The 10,493-nt window shown below is 35.1% G+C and overlaps 1 long non-coding RNA gene across 2 annotated transcripts; it reads left to right on the top strand.

The window, feature by feature from the left end:
* The first annotated feature begins 2,436 nt into the window (after positions 1-2,436).
* On the top strand, positions 2,437-7,177 carry LOC145115923 (uncharacterized). Of its 2 annotated transcripts, XR_013711767.1 has the most exons (5): positions 2,437-2,811; positions 3,179-3,321; positions 4,551-4,662; positions 5,514-5,824; positions 7,044-7,177. It is a non-coding gene; the product is annotated as an uncharacterized LOC145115923 (long non-coding RNA). The 2 variants fall into 2 exon arrangements; XR_013711766.1 differs by lacking the exons at positions 5,514-5,824; positions 7,044-7,177 and having other exon boundaries at positions 4,551-4,827.
* The last annotated feature ends 3,316 nt before the right edge of the window (positions 7,178-10,493 follow it).

The following is a 10,493-nucleotide window of genomic DNA, read 5'->3' as shown; positions in this document are numbered from 1 at the left end:
TCTCTCTAAACATAACAAAGAGAAAAACATACATTTAATAATAATAATAATAATAATAATAATAATAATGATAATAATAATAATAATAATAATAATAATAATAATAATAATAATAATAATAATAATAATAATAATAGTAATAAGAAAGGTTAAGTACAAATACCTCATAATATGTGTCACCCATCCATTCTTCCCAACTTGTCATTTAATAAAATCTATATTTATAACAAGTATCGTATGTTTGCTTTTAAGAAAAGTTACTTTCAAAATAACATTGCAAGTCACTTTCAGTTTAACATATAAGAAAATCTATATATAGAAAGAAATTGTAACCAAATTTTCATTTTTATCCCTTCTATTTTTGTTAATGTTTCATAGTTTATATTTCTTATTTAACAAATTAATTTTTTTCTATTAATATTTAATAATATTCATTATTACTCTTCTTGTAAATGTATTAATGAGATCATTTTAATTATACAACTTTTATAAATAAATAATATGTTTCTATTTGTTAGTTTTCAAAATTAATAAAGTTTTAAGGGTTTAAGATTTAAATTGATAAAATCTAGGGTCTTTTTTAAAACTACAACGTAAACTGAGGGTATAAAATTATAATATTACATTTTATCGATAGAATGATTGGCACACATATTAATACAATAATTGAGATAGAATGATTGGCACACATATTAATATACATATCAATTACACGATTTTATTCGTGTATATAGGAGCACCCAATATATATATATATATATATATATATATATATATATATATATATATATATATATATATATATATATATATATCCCGAATATAATGTTATTTTAATTTTCAAATGTTGTCCTCATGCTTTTATTTATCTTTCAAAATTTACCTTTTGTTTTTCAAAATTTTATTTTAAACCTTTTACTTAATATGTTCCAATTATGGTGAACTAAAAGGATATGGCGAGTTTGCGGATTATGATAAGTTTGGATATATCCGTCCTAGAGAGTGATTCTAACGGAGAAGAATTTGATGATGAACCTAAACTTATTTATTCAAATAATATGTTTCATGGTATGCCCCCATTGCCTTCGTGTCCTGTAAACGATGATGTGAACATTCTATGTCAGAGGTTGGATATAAATGAAGAGATTAAGGTTCTAGACATTTTTTATGACAAAGAGTTGCTCAAGCTTGCAATTGGAAGACAATGCATGGAACAAGGTAAGCAGTATAAGACTACCAGATCGAGCAAAGAGAGGTTCGAGGTGGTTTGTTTGGTAGAAAATTGTTCTTGGATGGTTAGCGCAAGGGGAATCAAATCGACTACTGCTTTCCAAGTCACAAAAGTTGTTGACCAACACACTTGTTGTGCAACAAACTTGAAGTCTAATCATCGACACTTGTACACCGTAGGTTTAGTATGAAACCTACAGTTTTATATATTTTTTTTCGATTTTTTTCAAAAAGAATTTAACCACATATACAAAACCTACTCCTAATCACAAACACGGTAAAATTTTGATGAAAAGTAGACAAACCTGGTTGTTCTTCGGGTGCTCCATTGAGACAAAAAAGTAGCCAAACCAAAGAAAACAATAGGAAAAATGACCTAATCTGAAAAAAATTTCATTATATACTTTGGGCTAATGGGTCACGAAAAAGTAAACGGACCCGTGAAACAGTAGCCTATTAGCACGAAACATTACTTTAAGGCATAAAATAATAATCAACAACGTTGACCGTAGTCAACCAAAAGTTGACTACGTTTTTAAGGGCTATTTTTAGCTAAGTATTATTTTTTTTGGCTATTTTTTGATAAATAATTAACAAAAATTGCTAGATTTGTATTTTCCCATTTTATTTATAGCTTTCTTTTTTATTTATATACATATTAAAAAAAACGAAATACCGATGGATTTCCCATGTTAGAAAAAAACACTAATTTAATAACGGTTTATGATCCTTCAATATTTGTATAATTTTAAACTTATGAAAGTGTTATTTTCTAATTAACACTAATTGAGTTTTTAAACGCCAACTGAGTTCTAATACGTTAATTGAGTTTGTAAATGTTAATTTTAAACACTACTTGAGTTTTTAAACACCAACTCTAAATGCTAATTTTTTAAAACACTAATTAATTTTAAATACTAATTGAGTTTTTAAAAACTAATTTTTAAATGTTGATTGAGTTTACAAATGAATTAGACTAATACTATAGGTTAAAAATTATGTATATATTTTTAAATATTATCATACACATATGAGCATATTTCTAATAAAATAGATTAATATAGTGAATTTTTAAAAGTCGAAAAAGTATAAGATCAAATATGAACATTGTGTATTAATAAAGGGATTAATGAGAAATTATATAATAACATTTTCATATATAAAGCGGTTGTGACAGATTGTCAGTTTTCAAACTTCATACACAAATACCAAAACAATTACACCACTCGTTTCGTGCGAATAGGAGGACCCCATAAAATCGTACCACCGTCAACCACAAAAGCCCATCCCCTGCTCCTCTTTCCCCCCAAACGCCGATGGACTGAAGCAGGATCCATGTATTTTCTTCACCCATAATTAAGATAATGGCATCGGTCCCCTCACCGACAATTATGACATCGGTCCCCTTCATTGCTCGTATTTAATTCCAACATAATTTTTCCCCTCTGCCAATCTGCTAAGCTCCCCTACCAGTTGGTCACCGTCCACCATCACTTTCGTCTCTGCTTGTGCTTACGCCCGCATTAGCGACATGAGTTACACCGCCAACGCCGCCAATACAACGTCTTTTTTCTTTGATCGGTAAGCTTATATTCTCCATCTATAATATCGATTTTCTTTCTTCTTAGAAATTGATTTGTTGAAGTTGTTTTTCTTGTTTCTCTTCTCATATATGAAATCCATTTATTATTTGAAATGGATTTGTTAAGTGATAATTTTTCTTAAATCGATTTGGAATATGATTTCAACACAAAGTGTCACTATTGAATCTGATTTTGAGTATGATTCTATGATGTCTTTTGTTATTTGATTATGAATCTGATTTTGTTTGCTGAACTTCGATTCTTTGGTGTGTTCTTAATGTATAACAAAGAAATATGCAGGAAATTCTATGGCATCAAATATATTTATGAAGGATTATAAGTAATGGATCTCTTTGATTGTGTAGACCAAGTGCTCGATGAAATGCTCAGCCTACAAGAAATCCTCGAATCCATAGTCGAACAGATGGAAAGAAACAAAGATTGATTGTACTGGCTCCAAATTATACTTTTCTAGATCTATGGTTCTTGTGTTGGTAATTATTCTAAGGTATATTGTTTACAAATGACTCTACTTTTTCATAAGATTTATGGTATTTATTTCACTTCATATGAGTTTTTTGATACCAGAAGGTTTATTTAGGGGTGTGATAAAAAACCAAAACTGAATATAACCAAACCGAACCAAATGATGCTTGGTTTTTTTGGTTCGGGTTATTTGGTTTTTGGTTCATTATGTTTGGTTAACCGAATAAGGATACCTTATTTGGTTTGGTTTTTGTTGAATTTTATTCGTTTTAGTTAAACCGAAAAAAACTGAATAAGCTATTTAATTTATATATATATATATATATATATATAGAGAGAGAGAGAGAGAGAGAGAGAGAGAGTTTATATCTATGAATTAACATTTTATATATAAATTTATAGATTAGTTAGTAAGATTTTCATAACTTAGTATTTAGTTATTAATCATTATAATTTATAGTTATTTTATATTTTGTATTAAAAGGCAAAAAAAAATTTAAAAAAATTGTCAATTAACCTTCAGTCATTTCTCTAATATTCATATACGACTAAAATTATATTAACTTGTCTCTACAACTTATGTATCTGTATCGGCTTTTCAAGACAACACATCATGAAAGCTTGAATATAATATTTTATATATTAGCGTATGTTTTATTTGGTAATAGTTTAGTAAGTGTTTTTCTTTTAGTTTAATAATTCTTTTTATGTGCAAAATTTTATTCGGTTTAACCGCTTAACCGAACCAAATAAACGAAACCGATTACACCAAACCTTATTTGGTTTGGTTATGCTTAGATTTAAAATATAAGAAAAATCGATAAAACCAAACCGATTTAACCGAAAACCGAATAACTAAACCGAATAACATTCCTAGGTTTATCACCAATGAACTTGATTACTCAAACTGAAATGCATCATGCAACCCTTGCTGGAACTGGATGTGTAAATATTATAGAAATTTAATTATGTTGCGGTAAGCATGTCTATCACTAAAATTTATATGATTTTATAGTTTTATTTTAAACAAACTTATATAGAAAGGTTCAATATCTACCACATTCTATCAGAATTTTTGTATTTTGTGTGCTTAAGATTTGCCTTTCGATTTTGGTTAAAAAATATTAGGGTTAGGCCATTAACTTTAATTATGTTGTTACAGTATTCATTTTGGGTTTCAAGATTGTTTATACCGTATCGTTTTTGGGTTTTGATTGGGTTCGTGCTTTGTTTGTATGTGTCTTATTTCAGGACCACTCAGATTGTAGCAAGGTTGCTTGGAACAACAATAGTGGGTGGAAATTAAGAGATAATTCATAACAATTAAGATTCACCGCACCAACATGTCAAAATATAACATAAGGTACAAGCTACTAAAGAAGGAAACAAGAATGAGAACAAATATGTCAAGAATGACATTGTATTCTTATAGAATGAATATTATTTCTTAAGTGACTTACTATAAAACATTGTATTTGTATAGAATGTGACCAAAATTCAAAAAATGACGTATTTATAGAATCTAGTTGTAAATTTTTATTTTTTTTGGACCTAAGATTCTTGAATAATATTAATAATAAATGATTATTCTTTATGAATGTTGTTATGGTTCAAAAATTTGTTATTCTTCAATAGATTCATTCAATTAGAATAGGCAATTTGTTGTCAGAATATGCATTCTGTCATAATTTGTATTTTGTCAAAATGTAGTTTTACAAAATGTCCGAATTTAGAGAACTAATATCCTTTAAAATCAGATTTTAAAAATTAAGGTAATAAATTATTCTTTAAAATCTGAAATTTTCATTTTTAAATAAAGTTTAATCGAGTAAAATACCATTAAGTTTCCATTTCATTTAATTAGAATGCTTTTTTTAATCTAATTATATAAGATAATCACTTATTTTAATTAAAAGAAAATATAATAACCTACCTCTATATATATATATATATATATATATATATATATATATATATATATAATATATATATATATATATATATATATTCCAATTAATGTTAGTAAAATGTATATGAAAATTTATTTACAGAACACTTAAAGATGGTACCATGTGAAAAACACTGGTCTAAGCTAATTTATTTAATATCTTAGATTATTTAAAAAATCAAATTAAAAGACCGCTTCCAAATTTCATGTAACACTCGATTCAAGGTATTTTCATTCTTGACCCTTGGTATGTAAATATTTTGCAGATTTGGTCCCTAGGGGGCAGTTTTGCCATTTTCAGAAAACGTATAGTGCGCGGGGCGTATGCATGCAGGGGACAAACCCTAATTTTTAGGGTTTTGACCATATTTAAACAACATTATGAACCTTGGACCTCTCATTTCTCAGCCTCCAAAGCCATTTGAGTCACATTTCGAAACCCTAGCCCCTTTTTGAAGAGATTTGACCCTCTTATGTGTGATTTAGTGTGTGTTAGTGAGATTTGAAGAAGAAGGAGCCTTGATCAAAGGAGAGCTTGTAGATCCAGATTTTTTACATCATTTCTAGCTTCATTGAGGTATAAAGCTTGGAACTTTCTCCTTCTTTGCTTAGATCTAGTCTTTATGAGGTTTGGGTACCATTTTGGTCATATGATGAGATATAGTGGATTCCTTCCACTTCTGAAGTTAGGAGTTGCTTCTCTTGATGTTTTTGAGGTCCTTAGTCTATAAATTTAGGATCTTGATGGTTGTGGATCAACCATGCATGTGTTTAGGTCATTATGGTGAAAGTAGAATGCTAAAAGTGAGGTTTGGGTCCTTTTGAGCCATGCAAGGGCTCCAAGTTCATGACTTTATGGATTAATAGGTTTGTTAAGACTTGGGTATGAAGTTTGGGCTTTTGGTTGCAAGTATTAAGCACTTAATGGAAAAGTGCTTCATGGGCACGTATGTTGGCTGTACGTATGTTGCCCGGTCCCCGATCATGTCTCGTTTCGTAGTACGTTGGGCGTAAGCGTAAGTACAACGGGCATACTCACCTGTCGTTGACTTCTGTTGACTTTCTCTGTTTGGGTCACTTTTGGGCTAGAAGAGTTTTGGGCCCTATGGGGCCATTACCGTTCTGACTTTTGGGCCATTGTTAGGCCTTGGGCCTTCTTGGAATTAGGTCCATGATGGGTTTTGGGCCCAATTAGGAAGTTGGGCCTTATTGGGCTTTTTGGTGCTATTGGATTAGGCCTTGGATTTTGGGCCAAGCTAGGAAGGGGTAAAATGGTCTTTTACCCTGAGTATTGGACAGTTGGACTAGGATCCTAGTCATGGGTTGTAACCCAATTATTGATTGGATATTGTTTGATGGTGTTAGCGCGGGGATTTTTTCGAATCAGCAGTCTGAGTCTCTATCTGAGAGATTCAACACTTTGAGGTGAGTTTCCTTACTATGCTTGGCGGGTCGAAGGCACCAATGTCGGCCCATGGTTCATTATGATTAGGAAACTAGTTGTCTGCGTGACTCTTGCATGTATGATATTTGATATGTATACCGAGCGGGGCCCGATGCCATGCAGGCCTAATGAGTATATTGTATGTTATTTATCTTTGGGATTCTTGTATGTATTTATGTGTTTATATGTATATCAGGCGGGGCCTGAAGAATGTGATGAGGCGGGGCCCATATCATATTTATGACAAATCTGTATACTGGGCGGGACCCGTTATATGTTTGATATGTATGGTATGTGGTATTTTGGGGAACTCACTAAGCTTCGTGTTTACGGTTTTCTGTTTATGTTTCAGGTACTTTCGGATCCAAGGGGAAGAGCTCGGAGTGATCACATCGTACACACCACCTTATTCTACATTTTACTTTACTATGATGTATTTGGATGTTTTGGTCACACTTGATTCTATTATGGTTTTATGAACATGTTTTGCAAGATGATTTTTATTATACTAAAAGTTGAAATTTTTGGCCTTAATTTTTTGGACGTTACAATTTGGTATTAGAGCCTTGGTTTCAGGGATTCAGGCATACTCTCGGGTGTGTCTGAACTCAAACTGACGGTTTGGTAGATTTTTCAAAAGGAAATGTTTATAAAAGAGTTTTCTAATAAAGAAAAGGGGTGTGGTGCATGCAATCGACCGAGCTCAAGTAAGTTTTTCCAAAATACCCATATATGTTTTATGATATGTTTTGATTTGTGAATCGCATGCTAGTTTAGGGCTAAGGATCTGCTTAGGATATCCATGATAGAATGCTAAGAGAGATTCCTTTGTATGCCTACTGTATGAGCTTCTAGACTTGCATGCTAGTACTGATCAGTCAGTGATATGATAACCTGTTTAGGTTATGCTTGTTCCGATTACTCGATGCTCAAATGCTGCTTGCTTTGTGCTTTTAGGAGTTCCCATTAACTTCAGCTAACTAGTTAGCGAATAGGCTAAGTTACATATTATTGAGACTAAATAATTTTAGAATTTTAGGTTTTAACTCTATTACGCCGCTCTTGTTTGAGTCCAATCGTTATAGTGTGAGACCATTCATTCGAAGAATTATCTGGTGTCGGTGATATGTAATTTTATTTGTGAGCTAGTTAGAGGGTGTTAGGGGGAGTTCCTTCTGCATCTGATGACGGTGAGTAGTGTAGTGGTTTCCCCATGAAAACCTAGGAAGAGTTTTAGTGTTTGGAGCCTTGTCTTGTTGAGGATTGTATGTACAGATAAGGGAATGACTTGGCGGATTTGAAGCGATCCTTGAGGAAAGTACGGATAGATGTGGAACGTAGTATGGGCCCGTACTACTAAAAGTAGAGGATCCGTACTCAAGTCAAGGAAAGCTGTGATGATACCAAGAAGCTTGTAGAGTATGGGGTCTCTCAATGTTTATATATGTGTGTTATGATGGTTTGAATGGTCTATTTTCAGTATGGTGGTCACTCGAGGAAGACCTGGTAGTAGTTCTGGCGCTGGTGAGGGTTCAGGTTTGGGTTCTGGAGCCGAACAGTTGGATGATCAAAGGTGGGAGTTCATTTCGTTAGAGATTTCACGCAATATTATTAAGTAGACTCATGTGATCTTTGGTACAATCAAGGAGGATATCATGGAGGTTTTAGAGGAGCGCTTGGGCTTATTTCGTTTTGAGATGGTAGCGATGATGGGAGCTCACTCTTTGACTTTCGTGAGTTCCGGGCATGTGGAGCCCCAAAGTTTTTCGGGAAGAAGGACCCGATCGCGAGCAGACGTTGGTTAGCGGATGTTGCTAATGCCTTCCGCACTAGCAGTTGTCCCGATGGGGAAAAGGTCTGACTTGCTTATTGTCTTCTAAAAGACAGAGCTCGAGAGTGGTGGGATGAGGTAAGGCATGCCTTGGGAGGTGAGGCGATTGAGTACATGACTTGGGAGGATTTTGTGACGAGATTTCAGAACGACATCACACCTGTGATTGAGGTCCAACAGTTGGCACGAGAGTTTCAGGATCTTCGCCAGACTACTGAGACAGTGGTTGAGATCACCGCTATGTTCCGCGAGAGGGCGTTACTGGTTCTGCAATATGTGGTGGATGAGGAGATGAAGAAGACGAGCTACCATGAGATGTTGAGGAGTGATATTTGGTAGTTTGTGAGCCGATCCAGTTGCAATACATTGGATGATATGATTGTGAGATCTAAAGAGAGATATTGATTTAGAGATGGAGAGGCCAGCAGGGCCAGGGCCGTTGTGGCAAGTGTGAAAAGGTGCACGATGGGACGTGCAGGGTGGGTGGTTCCGACTGGTTCAAGTGCGGCAGGACGGGTCATATTAGCAGGGATTATACTGCTACTACCACCACCACCCAGACATATCACCTGATTTTCTTCCATTTCAATCAGAGGGTCCATAAGAAGGCCAATTGTCCGAGTTTGGCAGCAGCGGGACCAGTGGTAGCACCCACTCCAGCGACTCTACGGATTACTGATGGCCGCCAAGGCAAGGCGGATGCGCCTGTTGCGAGGAACAGGGCTTTTCAGCAAACAGCTGAAGAGGCTTGCGCAACTCCTGATGTGGTGACGGGTATGTATCTTCTCCTTATCTATTTATTTATGTTGAATTTTTCTACTTATATTTATATGTATTGTTTTAGGGTCATTCCTCGTGAACGATATCTCTGCCTTGGTATTGTTTGATTCGGGGGCTACCCGATCTTTTGTATCTCTTACGCTCAACAAGAGGTTTGTTGGTGCTCCAGGGGAGCTAGAGTGTCCATTAAAGGTTGAGATTACGGGATGATTGATCTATCCGGGTATCGAGGGTTCATTAGGGTTGTGTTCTAGAGATGTTCAACGAGCAATATCCGATTGATTTGGTTCCTATTCCTTTGCGTGGGAACAAGGTTATTGTAGAGATGGACTGGTTGAGCCCCAATGGGGAAGTGATTGATTGTGAGCATCATATGGTACGCATTCAGACCCCAAGTGGGGGAGAGTTAGTGGTTCAGGGAGAGAGTGCTCAGCGTGGTCCGATTCTATGTTCAACAGCTAGGGCCAGACGCTACATTCAGCAGGGGTGTTCCGGATATGTTGCTTATGTTATGGATCCCCGGGAAAAGGGTAAGGCGACTATGCATGATGTTTCGGTTGTTCGTGAATACCCAAATGTGTTCCCGAAGGACTTGCCTGGAGTGCCTTCAGAGAGGCAAGTGGAGTTTAGGATGGACTTGGTTCCTGGTGCAGCTCTGATAGCCAAAGCACCGTACCAGCTAGCCCCTTCAGAGATGCAGGAGTTGTCTACACAACTGCAAGGGCTGTTAGACAAGGGATTCATTCGACCAAGCAGTTCGCCAGCTCTGATCCTGTTTGTGAAGAAGAAGGATGGGTCGCATCGGATGTGTATTGAATAACTAGAGCTGAATAAGCTAACGGTGAAGAACAATTATCCGCTTCCAAGGATTGATGATTTGTTTGACCAGCTTCAAGATGCATATTGTTTTTTCAAGATTGATCTACGTTCGGTTTATCATCAGATGAGGTTCAGAGAGGATGATGTGCAGAAGACGGCCTTCCGAACTCGTTATGGTCATTACGAGTTCGTGGTGATGCCCTTTGGGCACACCAATGCTCCAGCCGCGTTCATGGACCTCATGAACCGCATATGCAGGCCGATGTTGGATCGGCCTGTGATTGTGTTTATCGATGATATCCTGCTCTATTCTAAGACCTAGGAGCTACATGAGGAGCATATGAGGGAGGTGTTAGAGACCTTGAGGAGGGA

This window comes from Lactuca virosa, chromosome 5 (genome assembly GCF_052849685.1).
Source record: "Lactuca virosa cultivar CGN04683 chromosome 5, Lactuca_virosa_CGN04683_v6, whole genome shotgun sequence".
NCBI classification, from domain to species: Eukaryota; Viridiplantae; Streptophyta; class Magnoliopsida; order Asterales; family Asteraceae; genus Lactuca; species Lactuca virosa.
This window is presented reverse-complemented; position numbering and strand designations above follow the sequence as displayed.